We start from the raw sequence: 19,831 nt of genomic DNA, 5'->3' as shown, positions 1-19,831 counted from the left end.
ATATTAGCAAATCGTTTTGACAGTTCTTAAAATAATCTGATTTACATTTTTTTTTTATGTAAGTACATATTGGGAAACTAGCCTATTTGCACGTAATTACAAACGACGAACCAGACAACGCTCTGACACTCCGCTCAAATGTTGGAACCACGTGAGAATCGAATACAGTACATGCGCCAATATTAAATATTTTGATGTCAGTCTAAATTCAAATTAGTCGGTTATTCTAATCTGCAGTATTGATTTCCAGAATTAAGTATTCCTAAAATTGTATTTATTGACTAAATAAAATATTTCTGTAACCTGTCCGCGGAACCAGGAAAGCCATTTATGATAGCTCGCCGCTGGGCGACTATAAACATCGCCGTGTCTCTTTTATTTGCACGGGAGTGATTATCTTCTGTTCGTTTTTATAGCTGATAGCTCATATCTTCTAGCTCATAGCCTTACATTAGTCAGGTACATTAAAAATAGTCAAACTTAATGGAATGTTAATTAAAATCAGATTGACTGCATATAGATCATCTAGAATTTAATTGTAAAACGCCGTATACATTTGTATTTGTATTTATAGTTTCATATTTTAAATATGTCAGAATCCTAAGCCCTTTCAATCTCAATACGAGGAAAAAAGCCTTAATTTTTCTTTCACTGAGTTACAATTTTCAATAACAAATTACAGATTTCAATAACCTCATGGTTCTCAGTAGAAGAAGGCAAAAAATAAAAATCGGCCCATTAAGTAAAATTATCTATGACTGTATCGTTTGTTTTAAATAAACTACCTCAAAAAGTTTGATATTAACTAGTAATTATGGGGGGCTGTAATTTCCAATTAAACTTGTGGCAGTTTCCCCAAAAGCCCGAATAAATGTATTTTCCCCTCACTAGCTCGGAAACACGTGTCTTGTCCTTTAATACCAGCGGGTAAAAACGCATTTTATCCACTAGTGGGTAAAGTAATTTTACCTTGAATAAAGTCAAATTGACTGCTTTAAAATTGATAAAAATAGGTGAATTTAGTAATAAAGATGATTTACCACCTGTGGAACTACTGGAAGCAGTGATAAACGCATTTGTTGCGTTGTAGTTTCCTCGCTATAGTGAGGGGAAAAGTTTTGTGTTACACTCGGGTGCAAATGTATTTTACTTCTCGTGTGTTAAAAAACTCGCAAGTTCATGATTCTATTCTCGAACCACTCGCTTCGCTCGTGGTTCAACTATAGAATCCTTTCACTTGCTCGTTTTTCAATTCCACACTCGGCGTTAAAATACAACTTTGCCCCTTGTATAACAAATAACTATTTGTATAGAATTTCAATGACTGGTCTGATAAAAGCGACAAAGGAGCTTCAGCCTTCATCTGCATTGTGATTAGTCTTGCAAAAACATGATAAGTTTCAGAACGGTCAAATACCAACAAGTGAACGAAAATTGGTTAAACATTTTGTTGAGAACTTACGAACTGTTGCTGGTGAATAGATGTATTCAGTAATAATTATTGGGACAATAGTACAGTACAGTAAATAAAGCTTAGATAAAGTCGATGAACATTAAACAACTTGTTACAAGTATTACTTAAAAAAATGGAAGTTGTTATTTAAATAAACCAACGAGTTAATGGTCATTCAAGTTTTAAGAGGAAGCTTTAGATAGGTTTAATCTATTTGAACGTACAGTTACCTAATTTGAATCCTATAACACTGAACCTTCTCATAATAAACGTCAAAGTCAATAAGACAGAGTTCTGGAGTGGCCTAGGATTCAAAATGGTTGATCGTACTTTAAGTTTGATATTTTACTTAGCTACAAGTAACTAGGTATTATTTGTACAAAATCGCAATAAAATATCAAGTGGTTTTTTAGACACAAACAAGAGAGGTCTCAAGAAAATTTGCGTTCATCATCCCATAAGCCCTAGAGGTGGGTAGGTATTTAAAGTTTAATGTTTCCACGAACAGCGGCGCGGGGAGATGTAATGGAACAGTTTTATGAGTTTATGTCTAATGGTTTTCTTTATCTTTTTAACCTACATTTTTGAAAAGTGTAAGGTCGGGTAGGATAAGACTAACAGAGTTTATTTCACTTGTTAGTTTTGCCCCTGCGGTCGTCCCCGTTGTAATTTTTAAGTTCAAAGTACTTGCGGTTTTATATGTGTTACTAACCTACATTTTCAAAACGGGTTTTTCCTTCTTGTAATGAAATAATTTTACACCTTTAATCGAGCAATTTTCGTATATATAATTCTAGTACATAGCGACGATCTCGGAAACCGCTTTAACGATTTCGCTGAAAAATTTGTTATGCGGGGGGTTTCGGGGGTGAATAATCGATCTAGTTTATCCTTAGGTCCCGGAAAATGCGAATTTTTGCTTTTTCATGCGTTTTTCTTTCGCGTTAGTAAACGCAAAATATATTCGTTAATTTCGTCGTCCGCGCATCGGCGTCACGATGTCCGTCGTAAGAGGGTGTCAGGGTTTCGAATCCCGGCCAGAAATAAAGTTTTTTTTGTATTTATAAAAGTTTTTTTTATCTAAAGACGTGATATAATAAAATAGAACCGAGCGAAGCTCGGTCGCCCAGGTACTAATAATTTATTTTACAAGGGGGGAAGCTAAGGTGCAATGTAAGTTAAGTATTGCTAAGCTATGGAAAAGATCATGTTGTAGGAAAAAAACTAAGTAGCGTCATAAATACATGGGTGACATAAGTTTGAAAGGCATAAGAGTTTTTTTAACTCTATATTTTGTTTTTTATTTCAAAAATAAGCTTAGTAAGTATTCGCTCCCGAGTGAAAAACTGCATTTTTACCTCGCCAACGCGGGGGAAATACTCGCTTTTAAACATTAGGATTTCTTTGTCACAAATCTTGTGTGGTAAAAAATAGTTAAGTCAATTAGATTAGACACAAGGATAGTCTTGTGTTCAACAACAAACAAGTTTTTGTATTAGAAATGCTTACTAACATCAGCTTGTTCAGTTTAGCATTTAGCAGTTTTATGTGTTCTTCGTACTCCTTATGGGAATACGAGCGTAATATACTCACGCCACTACATAAATATTATGTTTAAGGTTGTTAAGTGACTTTCTTTTCAAAAGTGATATTAATCACAAATACCGCACAATAATCTATGAACTCCTTAAGCATCCCCAGATGTAATCTAAATGTATTGGCGCTACGGTAGATACGTAAATCATTTAGATAAATAAACCCAACTCATTGTAAAAAAGAACTACATTCTATATTTTAGGTATATGTAATGACGACGACGATTAGGAATGTGTTTGACGACCGGTCTGGCGCAGTCGGCAGTGACCCTGCCTGCTACGCCGCGGTCCCGGGTTCGAATCCCGGTAAGAGCATTTATTTGTGTGATGAGCACAGATATTTGTTCCTGAGTCATGGATGTTTTCTATGTATATAAGTATTTATATATTATATATATCGTTGTCTGAGTACCTTCAACACAAGCCTTCTTGAGCTTACCGTGGGACTCAGTCAATCTGTGTAAGAATGTCCTATAATATTTATTTATTTTATTTATTTATTTATTTAATGTAATTAAGCGTTCGTAGCCCTCATTATATTATGTCTAATAAAGTCGATCAGTCAGCCCACACACGTATTAGATACATATATACCTAGATAATTTTGTGACAATGATTTTGTTTAAATAGAAATTGTGGCCACCAATCGTTTTATTTATGTTTACTTTATAAGGAGTTTACAGTACTAGTACAATTATTAACAAGTTAACAGCCTTGTTTTAGACAATGTTATTGCTTTAATTTACGTTAAACTCTGTGTTATTCTAGTCCTAACTGGAGCGGGCCGCTGCTAAGCCGGCCGTTGTGTTGCTTTAAGCAGTTGTTATATGCGCTTATATCACAGAATATATAATAGTACAAGTACAGAAGGCTCACTCCTTTGATGTTCATAAAATGCCGCCATTCTAAATTCTTACCTACATTAACAAACGGACCGCACGCGAGCAGCCAACATTGAATTATATTGCGCCGCGCGAAGGTCGTTGCCAATGAATGGACCGCGAACTCGCGGCCGCTGACATGTACTTGTAGCGCGGCGATATAATCGCGGAGTGAGCCGCCCCTGCTTATATATAAAATATTCCAAACGCTCCAAGTTTTCGTTGTTCCATGTTTGAGCAATTCCGTCTAAAATACGAGGTCATTGTTGGTGGCACCGACGGCGTCAGAGACAGGGAAGGGAGCAGGGGGGCGGGGGGCGGCGCAGCCTCTACTCAGGAGAGGGAGCAAACCCATTACTGTAGTAGGCGAGAAAGAAATAGGACGCTTGTGTCGAGTTCCTGTTTAAGTAATTGTGTTTCATCCATTCTTTCCCATTTCAAAGTGAAATAGTATTATTGATGAAATTTTTCACATTTCAAAAGGAGTTGTTGCTATCGACGATTATTTGTAATTAGAGAGCGGTGGCGGAACTGAAAATACCCGCAGCGTTAACAGTTGAGTTTTTTCAACAATTGTGTCGCGCGTCACATTTGCACTTACATATTAGATATAGCGTGATATTAATAGGCATTGTGACATACGATGAAAATCAGTAATCTCATTTAGTTCCCAGTTTTATTTAGCGCGGCTACCGATTTTTTTACTGGGTTTTCACCTTATGGTTTTCACCTTTAGGAGTCAGTTTCTGATAACAAAAAATGGTGTGCGTAAAGCGCAGGCAACACGTAAAATCGTTTTTGATCCATTGATGAAATTAACCCGCAGAGGCAACACCCACGTATTATAACACAACGGGGGATGGACGTTTACACTACTAAATTAAAGGACTATTTGAGAACTGACGGAATTAAATGATCTGGCCAATTCGACGGAAACGATAGCAAGCTAAAGGAATCCAGCTATTTCAGGACTCGCCCACACTAGATTGGTTTCCGCCAAAAATAAACACCTCTGTGTGAGGGATTTTTTTTTAATTACCTAATCCATACTAATATTATAAATGGGAAAGTGTGTGTGTTTGTTTGTCCGTCTTTCACGGCAAAACGGAGCGACTAATTGACGTGATTTTTTAAGTGGAGATAGTTGAAGGGGCCTCTGCCTAACCCCCCACTTCCCTGAAATGGGGGGGAGGAAATTTGTATGGAGCATTCCGCAATTTTCGAATCTTACGCGAGCGAAGCCGTTATCTAAATTTTTATCTTATCCCATGTTAGTGTACAGTACAGTAGGGTGGTCCACATTTGTATGGATGAAAAATAAATATGACTAATCCTTTCTCCACATGGTTTCCTTTGTTCTATTATGAATTAGTAGTTTATGTACCATATTTTAACCCATTTGCTCATTATTTACAGGTCGCTCAAGATACATTTAAAATTGGATATCTCCTATAATAAAATAAAAACCGAAATAATTAAAACATTGCAAACTGCCCGGTTCATGTTTTATTTAGCTCTAATGAAATAGGGAAAAATATAATTAAACCATTAAAATACCTCCATGTAAGATTTTTTCTTTAGTCAAGTTCATTTCATACATTTCAGTATGGCATTATTGCTTTATTTTGAGCGACCTCTAAATAAAGTCTGATTGTTCTCAAAATTGGTTGACATGATTTTAATAAGTTTTCGTGTAGAAATAACCATGTGGAGCTCAAACAATAAAAAAATTTTTTTTTTGGACCACCCTAATGGGCGGCAAAGATCGCTTACCACCAGCCGACTTGTCTGCTTGTTTGCCTCCTATCGCATAAAAATAATATTTAGAACCTCAGCTCTTACAATTTCATATTAACATGAGCGCTATCAAACCGAGCAGATCTACCAAAGGTATCTAAACGATGCAGTCGTGCATACATTTTTTTCTTGTTGAGTCGAGGCACGATTTTTTTCTTCGAATTTATTTGTCTTTTACCAAGTTATATTGACTTTTGTAGTACCTGACATTACATAACATGACTTATGGAAAAAAGATCTACTGTTTTTCTCCCTCTAATCTTGCGTAAGCGAGCGAGATGAAAGTGCGTTTCCGGAAGACCGGGTATAATGTTTAGTAATTATGTTAAATATTTCTACGTCAACATGAATTAAAAAGTAATCGATATGAAGTTCCTTCAAATAAGAAATTGACGATTTTAATAGGTGGATTAATATTCGTTTTTACGCAAAGGCTATGTCAGTTGTTATTGCGACATGAATTTTATACGCTACGATATGAATACGCTTCATAGCGGTCTTTTTTGAACGTGTATGTACTAATAGTACTCTCATTCGACGCGTATACTATGAAACGCTTTTTTACGCTTACGCTCCGTGTGTTGAGGGCGTTCATAACATTTTCGAAACATAATTGAATCAATAACCTAGTCAGAGCATTAATTAAATAACTTTTTGCGCTTTATTGTGCCTACAGTACGTATGTACCTACTTTATTAAAAAAAAAATACCTAGCCCCAAAGTAAACAAAGCTTACTACGAGTACGGGGCAACGATATACGTATCTTATATATGTAATCATCATAAAAACCCTCTATACGATTATTTCCATTTATACATAGTATATAATACATGTGACTATATGCCAAATGCTACCGAAAATATTACCTATGTTCCTAAAATCATGCTCAAAGAGCTCAATAGAGCCGAATAAAAATATTTTTATTTTTAACCAAATGAAAAACCTAAACGTAACATACGTACTCCGTATGAAATAAAGAGCATATGTACTACATCACATTCGTAGAAAATAACCGCATAAAGCTTTTTTCCGTTTTATTCGTGCCTTTATTTTGAGGCTTTACCGTTTCCCGATGTACCACGACGACTGCGTTGTGCACACAGATTAAATTACTGCCATCCACGCCAACCTGCGACACGCAGAACAAAAGGACTCCGACCATACGAGCGTTTGCGAAAATAAAACAGAAAGGTGAGCTCAAAGCAAAAAGATAAACTGACAATTTTAAATGTGGAGTTTAATATAAACTGTAGCAGTATTATCATAGTCTTGAGTTCGAAACTAATATCCCTGTAAGGGCCACTTGCACTAATGAAAATGGAAGGTTAACCCGAGGGTTAACCCTCCATTTTATGTGGAATTTGACAGATGACAGCCCACTAACCCTGAGTTAAGTGGTTGGTGCAAGTGGGCTTAAGAAAAAAAAATACTATACATACTTTCAAACTTCTAGAGTAAACTCGCCTCATTCGGTGACACGCCTAATTCGTTGATACAAGCTTTGAAGCACTATTCCGAAAGACAATTTTTGGTTGTTTCACCGAATTAAGGCGTGTCACCGAATGAGGCGAGTTTACCCTACTACTAGGTACCTCTCATCCGTGTCCCCGAGGGAAACAATCTACTAAACATCCATACCACAAACCACAAATAGATTTTTATTTACATGATTCCTTAGTCATAGTTATAGTCATAGTATTTTTATTCAATAACAATATACACCGTGTTTTTTTTGTTTTCCGTTAAATTCGACACGCAGTTGGGGTCATCATCAGGAACCACCCTGTATGTAGCTTTTTGTTAAATTCGAAAAAAAAGGTTTTTTTCGTTTCCATACATAATAAATGGATTAATTAGTGTGAGACAAGGACGATTATAAAGGACCAGCAGAGTCCATACTAAATACCGTACCCCGTTGGCAGCCGTAAATCTATGTCACTAGATGTCACTAAGAGTGTCATTTGAATAAAAATGTCGTTTTTTTTTTAAATACGCACGCGGTAGTTCAACGGCATTACAAGTGATACAGTGAAAAGTATATAGATGACGCTAGGGGCCCGTGTCATGTTTCAGTCCCTGTTTACAACGCAAACCATCGTTCTTATTTTGAATTATGACAATCATGCAAAAGAGTAGGTACCATACTGTAAAATTTTCTATCTCTTTCATTTTGAGCGTGACGTCAATGATTAGTAATATTACTTTCAATATATTTAAAATTTAGATTTTAATGAGGCCATTTCGAACGGTGTTTATGATAGATATCATGCTGACAATCAATCTCCTGACCGTCTCGCTCATACCAATCCTATCCTATATTTGAACGAGTGCGACCGAAACAGTTGAGTATTATTGAAGATTTTTGAATGTCTAAAATCTTATTGGTACTTAGTTGTCGAAAACCCGCTTTTTCCATAAAGTGTTGGCGCGACGTCAAGTGGGTGATAGGCGTACGAGCAAGTACGCGTTGGATGGTCGACTACTATGCGCAGCGGTTTTTACACGTACTTACGGTGACACACAATCGAAAAAGGTGGTCGAGCCATAAGTACGCATACCTGCTCGTATCGTACGTTTATCACCCACTTCAGACTGCGTTTCGATCGGCGTTTAGCGTCAATGATTATCTGGGTGCGTAGCCGAATGGCACAAACGCTCACGAAACGAAACGCTAGTAGATATCTATCCCTATCGCTCTTGCGTATTGGCGCAACAGAGCCGGCCTACGTTTCGTTTTCGTTTGGCGTCGGAGAAATGCCATTCGGCTACGGGGCCAGCTCGGCTTCATGGCTTTACGAACCTTAGCTCGGACCATCGAATATGAAACTTATAAACTTCTTTATACACAAGGGTATAAAGAAGTTTATAACCAGGTGCTCCATGACACCATTGCACCAATCTGTCGCCAGCACCGCTACACTTCAACGGCCAAGTCACACAACATCCATACTAATATTATAAATGGGAAAGTGTGTGTGTCTGTTTGTTTGTCCATCTTTCACGGCAAAACGGAGCGACGTATTGACGTGATTTTTTAAGTGGAGATAGTTGACTGGATGGAAAGTGACATAGGCTACTTTTTGTCTCTTTTTATATCCCCCCACTTCCTTAGAATGGAGGATGGAAGTTTGTGGAGAGATTTTCGAATTTAACGCGAGCGAAGCCGCGGGCAAAGGCTAGTTAACTATAATAATAAAGAAATCGCAGTAAGGAACTTTATGTAGATTTCATTACTTTTTAGAGATAAACAAGCAGCTCCATCGAGACGGCTATTTTTTACAGAATGTTTTTGGTGGGATATACATAGGCATAGGTATATAACACTAACAAGGTATCTATTGTCTTAGTCCGTTTTCACATTATCCGATCCGATATCGGATGTCGGAAGGATTTAAATGGAAAAAATCCAAGATAGCGCCTGTAATGTATGGGGTATCAGTCCTACGTCCGATATCGGATCGGATAATGTGAAAATGCATTTAGTCTCATTAATTATTACTTATATCAGAGTTTCACTAATTATTTCCTTTTATTCATTTATTATCTCAGTTTAGGTTTATACGAGTACCAAACGAGTATAGTATACGAGTAGAAAATATATTACCAAAACAATACAAACTATCATTAATTTATTATAAAAACGTAATCCAAAGTGCCACACCTGGCGGCCTAACTATCGGCGTTGTGTCCAAGACGAAGCCTGACCGACGAAGCTAGCAAGTCTCTCTACATCTTTGCTCTACATGTTAGCTGAAATACTGTCAAACCATTCACTGTGATTACTCAGATTATTATAAGCAAAATGATCTTCGAATGAACTTTCTGGACAATTGAGATGCATGGGCGCAGTCGAAACCAGTTCGCCCCTTCAGCCGTGTCCCGTTGAAAATCGGAAAGATTCTTTTCATTAGCACATTAAATTGAATGTTTACAAATTGGATTCGCCTTCTGTCACCTAAACTGGTAATTTTATGTATGAGGTCATTGGTCATACAATTATTAATTTATACAGTTATTAATTCTGTATCTCTACTCGCATTGCTGCTGCGATTCTAAAATATTTAATATCCATATATTATGAATATTCAATAAATCATACAATGACATTTGTGATGTGACATGGATGTCAGATGTCACTGGATGTCACATCTGTTGGCACAATGATTGCGTTTTGTTGAACGTATTTGAGCTCAACATATAGGTTTATTATCACTAAGTATATTATATTAATGAACAACGAAACGGATGTGACATTTTCCTAGTCCACCAACGTCATCTAGTCATTTTATTTGGCAATAGTTAGACAACATGCGAACAAACTTAGCCAGCGAAGCGATCACAACTACGTCGAGGCCGACCAAAAAATATAATTTGTAAAAATTATGTTTTGAGCCAATATTTTGATATTAAAATAAAGTTTTTTGATAGTTATTCATAGTATAATATAAAAACAAGTAAACATATGTGTGAAAATATGTTTTTTTCCACTCCCGGGTTACGAAACAACGCCATCTAGTTTTAAAGCAAAAACTAAGCTTTTTTCAGGGGTACGCTTTTTTGTATGGGCTATATCAGTCTAGTATTAAATGGTCCTTGGTGTGAGAGGACCTTTATCATAACATTAAAGTCATTGTCAAGTGTTTGACGGCACATGTCATAACAAATAACATTAAGAAGTGGTAAGGGATGCCACACACGTCTTCAGTATTTTTTTTTTTATTAATTCGATAACCATGAGAGTTAAGAGGCTAGTTTCTTAGACAAATTGATTGTATTTGAACTAAAGAATCTTCCCTTAAAGTCAACGGAATTCAATAAAAACAGGGTGTACAATTGTTTGAATATACATAGGTAACACAACCTTGAGGAACGTTTTCGTGTTTTACTGAAGAGTATGGTTTAGAACATACGAGAGGCCTAAAAGTTTCTCCCTCCAGCTTTCTAATATCCTAATTTCCTTGTTTTGATTATTTACCTTAAAATAATAGCTGTAGGTTCAGAAAAGATCGTGAAATATGTATTATACCTTTGTTGTTGGTGTCTCACTAGGCTTAGATTAAAAAAAACAGTAATTGTTAGGGAGTGAATCTCCCGTTCCAACTTTTAGAATTTTCTTGTTGTTTGTGTAATAGTAGCAAATTTCAGATCACTACGGCTTCGTCAATAAAATTATGAAACATGAAACTTTAACCCCTTAATAAAAGGGTTAACCCTTTTAAATAAATAAGATTGTATTACTTTAAATTTTGATGCTACAAGTACAAAATATTTCAGCAGAACTGATAATTATTCAATAAAATATTTAACATAAATTATAGGTTCATATTTTTAAAGTAAAATAAGGTAGGCATAATATGCGCTAGGTGCTTAATCCTCGTACCTTCTTAAACCTAACGATTCTATTTTAATAAAGGTTGACAGTAAAAAAGTGAACATTTAACTATTTAAAAAGATCAGGTTCTATAGGTACTAGTCAGTTTTCTGTTGCAACTTTCCCCACCCAGCAGTCGACTATTTTCGCAGGTGTTGGAGAAAATGTTTGACTTTTTTGATTGCGAACTTTTACTATTTGGAACTTTGTTCGACGTCGTTCCCATCGATTTTAGATTAAGGAACTTCGTACGCCTCCGACCGATACATAAATTCTACTGTGACCAGCCCACACGTGCTGTGATTTTTTTTTTCTACACGATATTATGCAAAAGGTAGTTTCATAAATTTATACGAAACGAGGAAAGCATGAGGAAAACTTTGCTTAGGTGACCCTAGTCTTGCGCATATTACTAAACCTCTACTGACGAATAAATTTTACCTTATTTTTAGTCTATGCAATTTTCAACGAACATTAGTCAGTTTATTTATTTTGTTAGTTTTTATTTGCCAAATATATACATACCTACAAAAATCTATCAATCAACCGTACAGAATGGAACATATAAAAACCCCTTTTAATTATGACAGTCTTATTTCTATAAAGAATAAAAATTGCAAGGATTTAGAAGTGTTTACTTCATATCTCACTTGAGGTCAAGGAACACGAGGACATGATATAACTAAATTAAAAGAGATGTGTATTAAACGGCAACACAGTTCATTAGTCAAATGATTTTTAATAGTAACCTACATTAAAAAATGTTATAGTTGCCATGATTTCAATCCATAAAAAGCCGTGGCAGAACGCGTAGTACAGACAGCGTTTGCCTCTCGTTTCCGCTCCTTTGTGACTGCTCGTTCCGGATTCTCTGCTTAGTTTCTTTTTGAATGCACGTATCTCCCCATACGTGAGCAAGCAAATGCTTTGGGCATTAAGGTGTTTATGGCACTCAGATTTTGTAAACATCACAAAACGTGTTAATTAACGTTCTTACTTCCTTTTCGGTGCAAAACAGAGTGTCGACGGATCGCATAATCCCAGAGTAAATGAGTTGGTAATTGGTCTTATAGCTCGGTACCTTTATTATACCCCTTTATTATAGCAAATGGTAGTATATTGTTGCAGAGTGTACCTAGTGGATAGTATTTTTCTATGATTTTTTTTTCATAGAAAATATTATCATTATTTGTATTTTTTAGTACCCACTACTGTTAGGTAAACTCTAAACAGAAAAACCCCCAAGTGTACAGAGAGCTGGTTAGCTGGATTTGAACCAGCGTTCTCTGTTTACACAGTAAAACGGAGCCCTTATTGGATAACTTTCTGTCCACTCGTCAGTCTGTCTGACAAGACAAAACCCATCATCTCGAGCAAGCACAGATACACTCCAATCTGTTTTTACTTTATATGTATGTAGATAGCAATAAACGCACCAAATATATAACCTCTTTTCTTCTATCGGTAATCGACCGAGATAACCTATTCACGGAGACAGCGATTTACATTAATTCATTGTATATTAAGTATCAAGAGCGCGCACCGCCGCCGACGCATATGTAAGAGAAACACCGCAGAACGATAAAATTATGACATGAGAGTCGATAAATTTGGTCAATAGCTATTATACTGCGTAGTCTGGGTGCGAAAATATGGAAGTATGGGGGACTTCACGGCTCTCTGATTTACTGGCGGACCTTTATAAAGTAGACGGAAGAGCCTGTCGGATAATATGATTTGTATTAATGTTACTTTATAGTTCACTATTTTGCGATAACGATAAGTGCTACTAATATAATATAAGGTATATTCATACTCGAATTTATTTATTGGGGTCCAAGAATTAAGAGCTATTTTGAATGAATATTAACACGATTATCCGTAAGTACCGTAATTTGGGGTGAATGGGGTTACGAAAGGAGAGAGAAGGGACGAATGGGAAGTGGAGTGAGATGGGATTGTAAGGCTATTATTACAGAAATAATGTATTCCAATTTAAAATGGAGCTATAGTAATATTCATAATTTAAAAAAATCGACCAATCAATCTTACAACATTATCTAAGTCTGAAATCCCATCTCACCGCAATTACGAGTACTAAATGCAATATTATACATTTTATAAACAGTTATTGGTTATTAATGCGAAACATTAGAAAATTATTGTAATCGAAGTTAAATTGTTGCCTTTTTTGGTTTGCGATGAATTCTACCGAAAACTTTCTTGTTCAAAAAAGTGAATACAGTAAAAATTATTTACACTGCAAAAACTATTACAATGCTTTCTAATAACACTTTAATATTATGAGTAAACTCAAAAGCCATTGTAGAGAACCGATCATGTAAAGCTATATCCGTGTCTCGGGCGGGAGCAGCGGCGACGCTTGTGCCGCAGCTGGCAGGCGTCCGAGTGGACATAACTATACTCACCCGACCTAACGAAATAGAAAATACCATTATTCTTTCCTCGAGACAAGAAGGCGTTCGAGCGATGTTATTTACAACCAGGTTTGTTTATCTCCTTACAAGGATATTTTGAGACAAACTTTGCTGCAGCCAAGTCACTGCAACCCAATTCCATTAACAAAACTGCAATATAACTTTAAACTGGTCGCGGAAGTTTGTTCGTGTATCTTAGAGTTCACAAATAAAGACAGTAGTATTTTATTTATGTACCTTCTGTTTATGGAAATGTATGTTTCCGTTAGTTTATTATATGTTATAATTATGTAATATTATAACATTTCTTAACAGCACACCTCTTCAAGTTACTAGCGCCTAATCTTTACCACCAAACTTAGTCTATCTCTTTTGCAAGTGTATTGATTTTATGGGGATATTTTGGTTTTATTTCGAACAAAAGCGAGAGTAGATATTGAATAAAATGCTTCGTAAATCGAGTCTGAAAAGAAACGTTGAAGCGTACAATCCGTCAGTCCAGGCAATCTATAATATGTATTCAATTTGTGTCTGTCACCGCGAACAGTAAGATCCTATTTTGTAACAGAAATAAAATGAGGCATTTGTCGGGAATCCAATTTATCGAGAGCACAAAATGAATAAGAATAAGAATTCGTAAGTGAGATATTTCATGTCCAGATGGTCGTTTCAGTGCTCTACGGCAATCTTGGGGCATTCAAATTGATGGCAAGGGTACGTTTCACCATTAGAGGGGACTTATTAATTCCCCTTTCGACAGGCCGACCGAGGAGGCCATAAATTCACCTCAACCAAAGGGATGACCAATTTCAGAACATTTACGAGCCACAAATTACGCGACCGCTGAAATATACTGGGCCTGGGCCGGCGCAGAACGGCGAAGGGCAAGCGAGAGGAGAAAAAGCCCAAATGTTAATTTAATGGCGAGAGCTACAGAAAATTGCTTTAGTCCTCAAGATGGGAGAAATTGGGGGCTATCCGCGAAAAGGTTCAAATACTAATTTTATGCAGAGCAAATGAGTCGAGGGAAAGGCGACAGTTAATCAATATTTATTTAGGCTCCTACGCCCGTCCTCAATGTCCTACTAATTTGCCAAGACGGTTTATATGTAGAAAATCAATATGCTGCGGTCCCCGAAACATTATTAAGTTTAAAGTGCCATGAAGACGGGCCGCGATAAATGGTGATTGGTTTTGCATTTAGTAAATACTAGCTTTTGCTCGCGGCTTCGCTCGCGCTAAATTCGAAAATTCCATTTTAGATAAGTGGGGGGTTAGAAAGAGACAAAAAGTAGCCTATGTCACTCTCCATCCCTTGAACTATCTCCAGTTAAAAAATCACGTCAATTCGTCGTTCCGTTTTAAACTTCCCCATTTATAATATTAGTATGGAAGTATGGATATAGAGCACTAAAACCTTAGTAGTTCATGTGCTCTGCCTACCCCTTTATGGGATACAGGCGTGATTATATGTATGTATGTATGTATGTATGGATATAGAGGTGTATCTAATTGTATACCTATTTGAATACTTATACGCTACGCCTTTCTAAATTACAGGGGGCCAATTTCGACAGGGGAATAATTTCAACTAATGGAATATATTCAATGTGTTAGCTGTCCACTACGCACATGTATTTGATGTACAGGCCAACATGAACGCACTGGTTAATCAGAAATCAGAAATCAGAAATCAGAAATATTTATTGTTTAAACTGTGTAGGTACAGGAAGTAACACAAGGTACATTTTTCAGTGAGAGTATCAACAGTTTTACCCTTTTCGGGCATACAATGTATTTGACTTAAACTAAATTTTTAACTTATATCCTATACTAAATTTTAATTTAGGTTTACATAATTATAAAATTCTTTTATCAAGTTTTAAGTGCCTAACTTAGAAGAGTTTTGTTTATTATAACTAGGCTTAGGACTTTTTATCGCATACCGTGGTTCTAAATAATCGCTTCTCAAGGAAAAAAAAGTGCGTCCCCTCCCCTCTAACTTTTGAACCCTATGTTCAAAAAATATGAAAAAAATCACAATAGTAGATCTTTATAAAAACTTTCTAGGAAAATTGTTTTGAACTTGATAGGTTCAGTAGTTTTTGAGAAAAATACGGAAAACTACGGAACCCTAACACTGAGCGTGGCCCGACACGCTCTTGGCCGGTTTTTATTTCAGTATCATTATAGAGGATTATGATAAATTTTACTAATATTAACATTATTAGTTAAAATTAACTACGATCGATCAAAATGAATTCAGTAACAATGTGACAAGTCTGGCGCAGTCGGTAGTGACCCTGCCTGCTACGCCGCGGTCCCGGGTTCGAATCCCGGTAAGGGCATTTATTTCTGTGATGAGCACAGATATTTGTTCCTGAGTCATGGATGTTTTCTATGTATACAATTATTTATATATATTATATATATCGTTGTCAGAGTACCCACAACACAAGCCTTCTTGAGCTTACCGTGGGCCTCAGTCAATTTGTGTAAGAATGTCCTATAATATCTATTTATTTAGTATGTATAAATATTTCTATTTAATATGACATAATACTGTTGGACTTTGACTTTGACTTCGAAAAATTTTCATATGGTGACTCCAAACATTTTAGACCCACGGTATGCGATAAAAAATCCTAAACCTAATAATAATCGTCTATCTGTCTGTAAAGATCCTTTATCTAGGGAACGTGGAGGTATCGAGTTTAAATTAGAACCATATACTTTGGTCTTTAATTCCTTAAAAATAAAAAAAATCGCGTTAACGTGTCTACAACAACTGAAAATCAAACTTAACTTGTTATAGTGTAACAACTAAGGAATTAATCCATCCATTCATCATTGACCACGACATCTTAGCAGATGATTATTGCAGTGATTTTATTGTGTGGTGCCGGTACATCGTCTTTGGTAGCTTAGTAGTAGTAATTAATACGTACAACGTAATTACTAAAGCAAAATATAAAAGTATATACATGTACATACATTATGAATATATTATATATTTTAACCTAAATACAATTCTGAGCAATACGACCAGCCATGTTCTTCAGTAAACATTATGTATCTCGACACGACACTTGTGCCCATAAAGTGATATGAAAAAGAGAAACAAAAGAGTTCGCAAGTTTGTTCTCTTAATGTTTGTTTTATATGTTTTTGCCGATACCAGTACGCCTGAACCAGTTTCGTTCGTACGAGCTAACTATTTTATCACTTTATTGCATGAGATCGCTTAAACTTGCTATGTTGATATCAATAAAGGGAAAACATAAAAGGTTTGTTTGTGAAAGTCTTACGAGATTCACCATAAATAGTTTACAATGTAGATGTTATGAGAATATTCTTAGTCAGCCGAGTTACGATGTACGCGCAAACAAACAGTGACTTTTATAGCAAGCACACGATGCTTCGTTGAGTGGCGCATCTAATCTAAATTGGTTTCAATTGTTTGATAGTCCACTGGCAGGAAACGCTCACTAATCATTAGGTGCAAAGTTCTGACCTTTCACTTCAACTAAAAAAGCATGCCTACATGCACAAGTTATTATCGGCCGAGGCGGAGCCGAGTTCAAACATGTAAACTGACGCTTTCCAAGGTGTGCATACTATTTTTCTGTGCGACGGAGCCGGGAAGCAGCGGCTTAGCCACGACATTGGTCTAAGCGCGACAGCGGCGAGCGGCGGCCATACATTGAAGCGAAACACAGTGATGGGACTTTTCATTCGCACGTATGGCTGCCGCTCGCCGCTGCCGCGCTTAGACCAATGTCGTGGCTGGCTGGGCCGTAACTTCGTTTAGCGGCCTGAAATTTGACGCTTTCTTATTCTTATTCATTTTGTGCTCAAGGCCGAAGGACGGAAATAATAACTTTGAATACCTCACCAGCTAACTTCATAACTTAGCACTCTATCTATAGACAACTTCAATCAATTTAAAGACGGCAAAAAGAAGGTAAATATTATTATATAATAAACGTACCACAGTATGTCGATTGACGTCACCTTAATGATCTGTTATAAAAGGGAGACTCAAAATAGCAAGCGTTTGTTGAAATAAATTCTATTGCGCGTAAGTATAGTGAACAAATTAATAATTCCTTTATTTTTATTTCAAAAAAGAACTCACGTTGCTGAATGTATTTACTCGTCTACTAATTTCTCACATTTTTTTGTTTTATATTTATACAAAGTGCGTGTGCTTCAAGTGACTGAATAATGTGGATCAACTTAATGTGGATCAATGAAATAATCATTTAATGTACGCATAACAAGCTACCGCAGAGCGTTCAAAACGAATAAACCATGTCAATTAAATAATAAAGCTTCCGTGACTTTACCAATTATTCATACTAAGTAATGTCAGTTCGTTAAATATCAAATATCAGGTCCTCTAAGTCATTTATTTCGTATGCAAATGATTTTCAGCGGTCGTGTCTTGTTATTTAATGTGCCTCCTCGCAACAAATTACTCGGGGCGCGGAGCTCTCGACACGTGGTTTTTTGCGGTTTGACCATTCCTCTTTTAGGTAGTATTTTATTTAGCTTTGAAGCTGTTTAATTAATAGAATATTATATTACTAATACACGTGCGAAAAAAAGTAAATTTAAGACACTGCAAATTAACTCTTCGCACGAGTGTTATACAACTATGTATAAATAAGATGACCCTTCAAACTTTCGAAAGGCGATTAAACCTACCTACATATTTTATTTTTATTCATTGGAATTTAGTTACTTAGTAGGTATTTTGACAATCGTCCCACGATTGGAGAAACTGCTCATCGTAAAATGTTTAACAAATTGTATTTGCTATTACGAAATCAAATTTACACTTTAAAGTTAAAATAGGCTAGTAACACTGCGTAAAATAAAATAAAATGAAATAAATAACAGAGGCGCATAAAAAATATAAAAACTAAAGGCACTTGACGCCTGAATGGAAAGTGATGTATGTAGTCACCGAGCGAGGCGGAATACGATTATCTTTTGAGTATTTCCCACGTGAGAGGAAGCAGTCGGTGGAAAATTAAAAAGCAGCGAGGAATAAACACGGGTGCTATTAACTTAGCCGATCTGTCAAATTCCCTGGTGTAAATCTTTACACTGCAAAAATACCCGTGTAATGTCGAACGAAAATAGCATTTAGGTCATTATGTCACTTCGGAAAAGTCATTATAATATATGCACGAGTTCTGATAAATTTATTCTAAATTACTTACTTTCGCGCATTTAAAAATAGTACCTAAAAAGTTCGAAACGAGTGACGATAAATTAAAACACTACCGATGGGAGTGATTTAAATCGACACGAGTTATGAATTTCCTTTTCGCACGTGTATCGTTCGACGTTTTTCAGTACATCACCCTCCAGAGTTTCGAGCTGATAAGAAATGAAGCACTTCTCGCACTAAGTAGTGCGTAAAAAAAACCACGACAGTGGGCCGATTTTTGAGTCTCACGCGATCGAATTCAGAAAATTGTCACTGAAAATAATAGGCAAGTCACCGTTTTCATCCGGTATTTTAGTGACAAAATCCCGTATGCGAGATTCAAAAATCGCCCTGTACTGAAAAAATGTAGTAACCTCAACAACTGATACTTCAAAAACGAATGAAAAAGTTTCATTGTATCCAACATTTCTTACGAATCTTAACTTGTTATCTTAATTTAGCAGCTACAATTTTCTTTTATAAGTTTAATAATTATGATTTCGAACTTTGATGTTCTGAGTATTTTCCTCTTGTTGGTGTGGTAGATAAAGAGAATATAATACTCGTACTACCTGCCTCAAATTAAGTGAGTACGTATCAATAGTAACGCTCTCATCTTGAACATAATAAATGAGATCCATACCGTATTTAAAAGTAATATTCGACGTATCTCAACATTATCTAATGTCAGTTAATGCAAGATATGAAGAAGTCAACTTAAATAACTATTTATTTATTTGATATAGCCCGCAACCGGTATTTGCAGTACAAAGAACGGATTTAATGTACTTTGGGTTACTGTGCGGAATATAATATCAATGCTCAGGCAGCCAGCCGTCCCTCTCGCTTTACAAACTTGAATCCCCCGCATATTAAAGTTTTTGGTAAATGATCTCTGAGAAACTTATTGTGGGAGTTACTCGACCGTGTTTGTGCTTATTGAAGTTGTGTTGGACTGTATATCATGGGATACTTTATAAATGTACTTATCAAACATACATAACAATATAATTGAAAAATATAACGAACCATTTTTTCACGCTAAAATGGAGACCTTGCTTGCTTTGATTTGAG

General features: G+C 36.1%; 1 protein-coding gene across 2 annotated transcripts in view; it reads right to left on the bottom strand.

Annotated features, from left to right (window-relative positions):
• Nucleotides 1–19,831, bottom strand: part of LOC125227188 (protein O-mannosyl-transferase TMTC2-like) — a 149,075-nt gene that overhangs the window by 85,125 nt on the left and 44,119 nt on the right. The gene's annotated exons all lie outside the window — the stretch shown is intronic.

This window comes from Leguminivora glycinivorella, chromosome 1 (genome assembly GCF_023078275.1).
Source record: "Leguminivora glycinivorella isolate SPB_JAAS2020 chromosome 1, LegGlyc_1.1, whole genome shotgun sequence".
NCBI lineage: Eukaryota > Metazoa > Arthropoda > Insecta > Lepidoptera > Tortricidae > Leguminivora > Leguminivora glycinivorella.
Note: the sequence above shows the minus strand (reverse complement) of the source record. Positions and strands in the feature narration are given on the sequence as shown.